This window comes from Peromyscus californicus, unplaced genomic scaffold (assembly GCF_007827085.1).
Source record: "Peromyscus californicus insignis strain IS unplaced genomic scaffold, ASM782708v3 Scaffold_9__1_contigs__length_137607984, whole genome shotgun sequence".
In the NCBI taxonomy this organism is placed as follows: domain Eukaryota; kingdom Metazoa; phylum Chordata; class Mammalia; order Rodentia; family Cricetidae; genus Peromyscus; species Peromyscus californicus.
The window spans coordinates 104,650,236-104,658,929 of record NW_026294617.1 but is presented as its reverse complement, the minus strand read 5'-3'; the positions used below and the strand labels follow the sequence as shown (position 1 = coordinate 104,658,929).

The 8,694-nt window shown below is 41.5% G+C and overlaps 1 long non-coding RNA gene across 1 annotated transcript; it reads right to left on the bottom strand.

Moving 5' to 3' along the window:
• Positions 1-6,832: 6,832 nt before the first annotated feature.
• Positions 6,833-8,162, bottom strand: LOC128106259 (uncharacterized). The gene is made up of 3 exons (XR_008216638.1): positions 7,610-8,162; positions 7,086-7,167; positions 6,833-6,978 (listed from the first exon to the last, which is right to left on the bottom strand). It is a non-coding gene; the product is annotated as an uncharacterized LOC128106259 (long non-coding RNA).
• Between the last annotated feature and the right edge of the window lie 532 nt (positions 8,163-8,694).

Genomic DNA, 8,694 nt, shown 5'->3' with positions numbered 1-8,694 from the left:
ACAAGGGCCCTGTGTGTGTGTGTGTGTGTGTGTGTGTGTGTGTGTGTGTGTGTGTCTAACAATTATATGACAATCTACAATGATCTTAATTTAAAATTTCGATTTAAAACTAAAAGGTAACATCAAGAGTTTATGAAGGTTTGGGAATAGCTTAGCTGGTAAAGCACTTGTTACACAAATGTGAGGACATGTTTGACCTGCAGCACCACTATAAAAGCTGGACTCTCTCTCTAAGCCCAATGCTGAGGAGTCAGGGATAGGAGGATGCCTGGGGCTTGATGGACAGTCAGTGGAGCTGACACAGAGAGAGACCCTGTCTCAAGAAAGAAGGTGGAGAGAACAATAAAGACAGACACTGGCCATCAACCTCTGACCCTTACATATGTTTATACCCACATGCATATGTACCTGCACATACACATGCATACGCATGAGCAGACACACATTTAAACTAATCTATGAGCTGGGTGTGGTGCCACAGGATAATAACACGGCACTTGAGTATCCGAAGTAGGGTTGCAAGTTTTGCAAGGCCCGCTTGGGTTATACAGCAAGCTCTCATCGAAAATAAATAAGGAAACAACAACGAAAGAATGTATATTTTAGTATGTCCATATAAGCTTATCATATGTTTCATTAATATAAGTGAAACATATTATATTTGTTATATATTGCATATTGCATAATTGTTACTAAATCTGTGTTCATGCTGTATTGTAAAGTAAAAAAAACCCGAAAGCACCTTGTCTAGTATGTGAAATACTTGCTACATCTTAGCGGGGGTCAGTGCTAAGAGATACAAAAAGACAAATAAGTTTACAGTCATTGCTCAGGGCCACTTATTTTTCAGTTTACATAATTATATAAGTTTGTCATGACAACATACTACTGAAATTCTAGTTTAATAATGTGGAATTTTTTTTTTTTTTTTTTTGGTTTTTCGAGACAGGGTTTCTCTGTGTAGCTTTGCGCCTCTCCTGGAACTCACTTGGTAGTCCAGGCTGGCCTCGAACTCACAGAGATCCGCCTGGCTCTGCCTCCCGAGTGCTGGGATTAAAGGCGTGCGCCACCACCGCCCGGCAATAATGTGGAATTTTAATCTTAACTTCTACAAGATTTATCTCATTATTATTGGTGTGTATGAGTGTGTGCCTTTGTGAGTTTGTGTACACCATGTGCTTGCAGGTGTGGTTGTGAGCTGTCTGATGTAGTTGCTGACAATTCAACTCAGGTCTTCTGAAATCATCTCTCTAGTTTCCAATCTTACTTTTTTTTTATTTTGAGATAAGGTCTCTCTATGTAGCCCTGGCTGTCCTGGTACTTGATTATGTAGACCAGGCTGGCCTTGAACTCACAGAGATCTTCCTGTCTCTGCCTTCTGAGTGCTCTGCACACAGTCATAATTTTTAAAAGGGACAATGGAGATTAGAAGATCAGGGTCTTTTTTATTTGTAAATAAACAGTGTATGTACTCACATGTATGTATATGTCTGTGGTTAAGGTCAGAAGACAATTTTGAGAATGGTTTCTCTCCTCCACTTTGGTTACTGGAATTTAACTGAGGTCATCAGGCTTGGGTGACAAGAAGCACCTTGAACTCACTGAGCCATGCCACCAGCAGTCATGAGTGCCGGATGTCATGAATACACTGTGCCTGAAACTAGACAAAAAAAAAAAAAGCCAAACAAAACACAAATTTGTGTCTTTCCACAATTCTTTCACAACTCATCAAATAACAATAAATTCACATGGTCCAGTGACTTCAGTCCAGCAATTTGTCATCTGCTCCTCCCAGCTTGGTCGCCTGGCAAAAGTGAATACAGGTCCTTTTATTTCCTTTTTTGTTTGTTTGTTTTGTTTTGCTTTTGTTGTTGTTTGTTTGTTTGTTTTTCGAGACAGGGTTTCTCTCTGTAGCTTTGGAGTCTGTCCTGGAACTCACTTTGTAGACCAGGTTTGCCTCAAACTCACATAGATCCACCTGCCTCTGCTTCCCAAGTGCTGGGATTAAAGGTGTGCGCCATTACCACCTGGCTTGTTTCTTTCTTTCTTTCTTCTTTCTTTTTTTCAAGACAGAATTACTCTGTGTAACCACTCTGGCTGTCTGGGAACTCACTCTGTAGACCAGGCTGGCCTCGAACTCACAGAGCTCTGCTTGCCTCTGCCTCCCATGTACTGGGATTAAAGGTATGCACCACCACTACCTGGCCAGATTCTTTTGTTCTAATCTGAATTACTCATACTAACTCTTGCAGTTGTACTTTTTTGTCGGGACCACTGGACTGCAAATAACAACAGAGACTTATTATGAAAGCTTGGCCATTAGCTTAGGCTTGTCTCACTAGCTCTTATAACTTAAGTTAACCTGCTTCTATTAATCTATGTTCTGCCATGTGGCTTGGTTACCTTTACTCTGTACTCTATGTCCGACCTCTTCAGTGTCTCCCTGGCATCTCCTGTGGGCCTAGATTCCTTCTCCTTTTCTCTTCCTGGAAATCCAGCCTATCCTCTCCTGCCTAGCTATTGGCCGTTCAGCTTTTTATTACACCAATCACAGCAACACATCTTCACATAGTATACAAATATCCCACTGAAGCACAGTTCTAATTAGTCTTAACAATAAAAACCCAGAGTCAGATATCAGGGTGGAAGTTGAAAGATCAGAGAAGCAGAGCAGCCAGACACTAGAGACTCCTTACCTTTATAAATCCTCAGACCAAATGGGGGTCGAGATCCTATCTCCACCCGCCTTATATTGCTGTCTCCACCTCCTGATTGTGCTGGAATTAAAGGAGTACAGCATCACCTGGCTCTGTTTCTCTTTTAGACTGGCTCTTTTAGACTGGTGTAGCCCAGGGTGGCCTTGAACTCCTGATCTTCCTGCTTCCTCCTCCCAAGTGCTGGGATTAAAGCTGTGTGCCACTACTGCCTGGCCTCCATGGTTAACTAGTGGCTTGCCCTCTGATCTCCAGGCAAACTTTATTTGTCAGAACACAAACAAAATATTACACAACAAACTCTCATGTAATACAACACACAGCACATAGCAAATATACCAATATATCTATATATGTATTTATGACTTACAGAATGACTACAACTTGAAGAGGCTGCAGCAGAGTTTTAAAGGCGTTAGAAGTGGGCTGAGAGGGGCTGAATTGACATAATAATAAACCAGACCAGTGCCTGAGTGGAGCAGCTTTGGGAGCCACTGGACTCAGATTTAAGAGCAAAGCCAGGGGGTTCAGCTGTGAGGTTAAAGGCTGGACTGGGGTCTGAGGGCAGGAAACATACCAGGGACAGGGGCCTGGCAGATCAGGTCCAGATGGGCAGGTAGGTGGGTGAGCAGGTCCTCAAGTAGGCAGTCTGCACACGTGCACGAAGCTGAGCCCAAGCTCAAGGAACGGTTGGGGAGTCCTTGATCCTTGAAGCACACACCAGGCATCCGATGATAGGTTGGCGGTGTGGGACCATGGCACCACAATAGTAGGTGTCCATCACTCTAGGGAGTCTAGACAAGGGAGTCAAAACCTTTCCTTGGTCTGGTATACCTGATAAATTATGATTTTAATGGGGGCACACGTGCTCCTACAGTCACATCAGTATAAACTTATAGGGTGGTCTCGTTGTACTCCCAGGAGTAATTCATCTATTAGTCTGCGCTAGATGAGTGGTGCCAGACAGATGGTGTAGTTTCTGTGCCCGCCCAAAGTCTACAGTCATTCTTCTAAGAACGGAGTCAAAAACTGTTTATTAAATGGGATCTCCATGAGCAATGCACAGCCTGAAAAACCACTGTTTTATACAGTATAGAGTGACTTAGATTAGAGTATAGCAATGGTCCTAGAATTCTTACAGAGGATTATTGATCCTTCTCCCAGACCAATCCCCAGCCCCCTCCCTTTTTCATTTTTTTTCTAGACTCTGGACATTTTCAAGAAAAACAATGAGATACACTTGCAAACATGAAGTGAGGGTGATAAATACAGTTTTTAAAGATTTTATTTATTTATTTATTTTGTGTGTGTATGCATGTATCATGTGTTAACAGGTACCTGCTTCCCTCAGAGCGGGGAGAGGCCTTTGGATCCCCTGGAGCTGGAGTCAAAGGCGGTTGTGAGCTGGCCAACACTGGTGTTAGGAACAGAATTCAAATCTTCCGTACGTGCTGTTGAGTGCTGGGCTCATTTGCAAACTCCAAAGGGTGGTAAATAATAATACTTGGAATCACTGTCTGTAGCATGGTATCAATAAGCCATCATTTACATAAATGGTGATTTGTTATTTGTTTTTGAGTTAGAGTCTTGTTTTGTATCCCAGGCTAGCCTCAAACTTGTGATCCTTCTGTCTCAACTCACCAAATTCTGGAATATGGGTACGTACCTCCATGCCCTACAGTTTCTTTTAGAAGGTCTTCTGAACAAGATGCCCATTTCTAATGATTTTTCCATTTCTGGTGAATTCCTCAAATGATCAATAGTCATCTATTTCATTTCTACTATTTGTAGAACTCATGCTGGGGTAATAAGTATATGATAGAATCCCTGACTTTAAAAAGTCAATAACAGCTACTGAGAAATAGGATGTGAAGAGAAAAGGTAAGTAACCATATGTTACAGCAAAAATATTATGTGTATTGTGTTAATAATACATAAATTATAATTTAATATATGATCACTACTACAGTCAGTAAATGCTAAAAATAATCAGAGGACAAGGTAATTCCAGAAGTCTAGGGAAATCCAATAATGCCTTTGCTTAGAGGAAGAAGTTTGGTACTTCATTTCAGAAGACTGATTGAGCTGCACAAAAGGTTTATGTAAAGAAAAGATAGAAATATTGGAAAGAAAGAGCCTTACTGTGATGACTCTTGATTTCGCCTTCCTGATATCCAGTCTGCATTCAATATGAACAGAAGTTGGCTCAAGATCCAGGTAAACCAGAGGATTGCATTTCAAGCTATCGGTGTGATAGAGATGGCTGCAAAGCTTTTGGATGGATGAGTTTTCAAATTGCTTTGGACCTGATGCATTTGGTCTCAGATGCTTATTTGGAGGCGATCCCACTTCTCTGTGGAGATCGATTACCCCTCTCACTTTTGTGTGGGAGCTGTAGTGTATAGCAATGTTTTAAATCTTAGTTAGGCTGTAAGATAGAACCTGGGCTTTTCAACTACAAACCCTACCCAAAATGGCCACTCCATTGAGACTGTCTTAGGCTAAGAAGGGTCTTTATCCTGTTTTCTGGCTAAATGCAGAGGTAGAGGAGGAAGCACCCACAAAGTAAATACAAATGACTACATCGGGGGGCATGGAAGATAATGAAACTTGGTTGTGTGCTAGGGCCACTTAGCATTTACAATGTGCTGTCAATACACTCTCTCCTTTGAAGTGCAGCCCTTGACAAACACCAGAAGGGGTTGAGGAATGCATCCGAGTGGTGGAGCCCCAGCTTCCTGGGAATACATTCAGCGTTTATGACTGCTATAGTAACAAATTGAGACGTTTATGTTTTTCACGGTATTTGGTTCATTTTTGGGTCTGAGTGAATAGCTGCAGGTTCCAGTAGTCATGGCAGAGTCTCTGGTATTAGAGACCAAAGACTAACTGGAGAAATAGGGGCTTTGTGTTTTTAAAGCTTGATGAAATGTCACTCAATACATTATACACACACACACACACACACACACACACACACATACATATATATATACACACATACCTTTACATACACACCTATACATATATACACATATATCCACACCCATATACATACACACACTGCTATACATACACACACCCCCATACACACACATATATGCATACCTATGTATACACATATACTTTTACATATATACATATACACATACCTATGCATACATACACAAATATATACATACCCTCCTATACACACACACACACACACACACACACACACACACACACACACACACACATATATATTTTTTGACAGGGTCTAACTATGTAACCCTGGATGGCCTGGAACTCATTATATAAAGCAGGCTGGCCTAAAACTCAGATATCCACCTGCCTCTGCCTTCCAAGCACTGGGATTAAAAACCTGTACCACCGTTCCTGGCACTCAATATACATATTAAAACACATCTGTTAATACAAGTGCACAAGTGCATCACAGTCTATTCAAATATTTGATGATTTTGATATATATCATCTAAGATCATATACAGTATTTCTGCTACTTAAAGATGTTACAATCTTTTTGAGTAAGTAACATATTTAAGAAGTAGTGACTGAAATATTTTTTTAAATTTATTTTTAAGATTTAATTTTTATTTACATGTATGTGTCTGAGACTGCATGAGTTTATGTTAACCATGTACATACAAGAGCCCACAGATGGCAAAGAGGGTGTCAGATCCCCTGGAACTGGAGTTACAAGTAGTTGTAAACAGCTATGTGGGTGATCTTAATCACTGAGACTTCTGTCTTAGTTACTGTTCTATTGTTGTGAAGAGACACCAGGACCAAGACAATTCTTATTTAAAAAAAAATATAAATAAATAAATGAATGAATGAATGAATGAATAAATAAATAAATAAATAAATAAATAAATGGCAGGGTGTGATGTTTAATCCCCGCACTCAGGAGGCAGAGGCAGGCAGATCTTTATGAGTTCAAGACCAGCGTGATCTACAAAGCGAATTTTAGTCTCCAAAAATAAAAAGACTAAACAAACCAACCCCCCCAAACAAACAAACAAACAAACAAAAGATATTGGTGAAATTATTAGGGCCACTCCACGTAGTTAAAAGGGAGGTTTATTTTGTGGGGTAACTTACAAGGGAAGGGATAGGTTGCAGGGTCTGGGGAAGACGTAGCACAGTCAGGCAGTGTTCTCTGGAGAACTCGGCTCAGTCTACCTTCAGTGTCCTGGGTCCAGGAACCAAGAAAGCCAGTGCATCCGGATCTCGGGTCTTCAGGGTCCTCTCTTGGCCCCACCTTGTAGGCATGACAGTTACCAAAGCCTCAGTGGGGGTTGGAACTTCCAGATCAAAGCTGGAATGGCTACCCACTACAAAAAGACATTTAATTAGGGGCTTGCTTACAGTTTTAGAGGATTAGACCATGGTCATCATGGTGAGAATCAGACAGGCATGGTGCTGGAGCAGTAGCTAAGAGCTTTACATTCTGATGTACAGGGAGAGAGAAAGACAGACAGACAGACAGAGACAGAGATGACTGATATGAACTTCAGAAACCTAAAAGCCCAACCCCAGTGACACACCTCCTCCAACAAGGTCATACCTCCAAATCCTTCCCAAACAGGTACACTACCTGGGGACCAAACATTCAAAGATGCTATGGAGGCCATTCTCATTCAAACCACTACACTGTCTATCCCTTCCCGTGGCTGAACTTGAGAATTCTCTGAAATGTATGTTATGTTTCTTTGCTTCAAAGTTCAGACAGTGGTCTTTCCCAGTTATTTATACAAACATACACATTCATATGCCCCTTAATCTAGACACTGTGGTGGAACCTCGATGCTGGCAACCAGCACAGCTCCAAGTCATGCTTTCTCAGCTCATAAGCTTTATTCAACATTTGTTAATATCAAGAACTGTCATACACGTTGGGAAGTCACCAAATCATTGCTCATAATCAGGTTGGAGAAATTGTGTGTACTGCTGGATGTGGCTCAGTTGGTAGACTTCTTGCATAGCACCAAGGCATTCCTGGGTTTGATTCTCAGCACCACATAAACCAGGCATGACGGTGAATGCTCGGAATCCAAACACTGGAGAGATGGAGGACAGACGTTCAGTTACAAAGTGAGTTTGAGGCCAGCCTAGGCTTCCTGAGGCACGGTCTCAACAACAAACAAAATGGCAGGCAAGACGGCTTAGTGAGTAAGTGTGTCTGTCACCGTGTCTAATGACACAGCTGAATCCCAGAGAGCCACAGGGTGGAAAGAGAGAACAGCTTGAGCCAACTGTCCTCTCATCTCAGTACAGTCTCTGTGGCATGGATGTAGTGTGTACACACACACACACACACACACACACACACACACACACACACACACACGAATGCACATGTGCACACACACAAATGTAATAAATAAAAAATGAAAAGAAGAAATGAATTAGTAAGTAAATAAAATAGAAAAATAAAACAACAGAACAAGGGAAAAGTTGGTGTATGGCCAAAGAGGACAAGCCAGGGCCTAAGACCACATGCCGCTCTGCCAAGCTGTGCTTCATCTCTGGTCCTAAGGCGACTTACTTTTTTTTACTGTAAAATAATCTTTTTTTTTCTGTCCTTCCTTTAGAGCTGTTAGTCTTAGTAATATATTCCCTACTTCCCTTAACACCAAAAGCATGTAAAAGTCTTGAGCAGGGCTTTTATTTCAAAGTAAAGGGATGCGCTGCAAAGACACTGAAGCTTTCTAAATGGGAGTTTATTTATTTATTTTGTAGAGGATACACTTGATAAATTATGCAGGATGTTCCAGGATAGGAAGAGCTTCGAAAGGCCAGCATCAAGAAATCTCAGTATACTGAGAGGAGCTGAAAGCCTGGATTAAAGCTCTCAACACTGAGATAGATAACTGAGAGAGCAAATACCTGGCTCACAGTTTCAGAGGACTCTGCCTATTCCCATCCGGAGGGGAGGGAGGGCATGACAGAGTTGCTGATGTCATGGCAGCTGGAA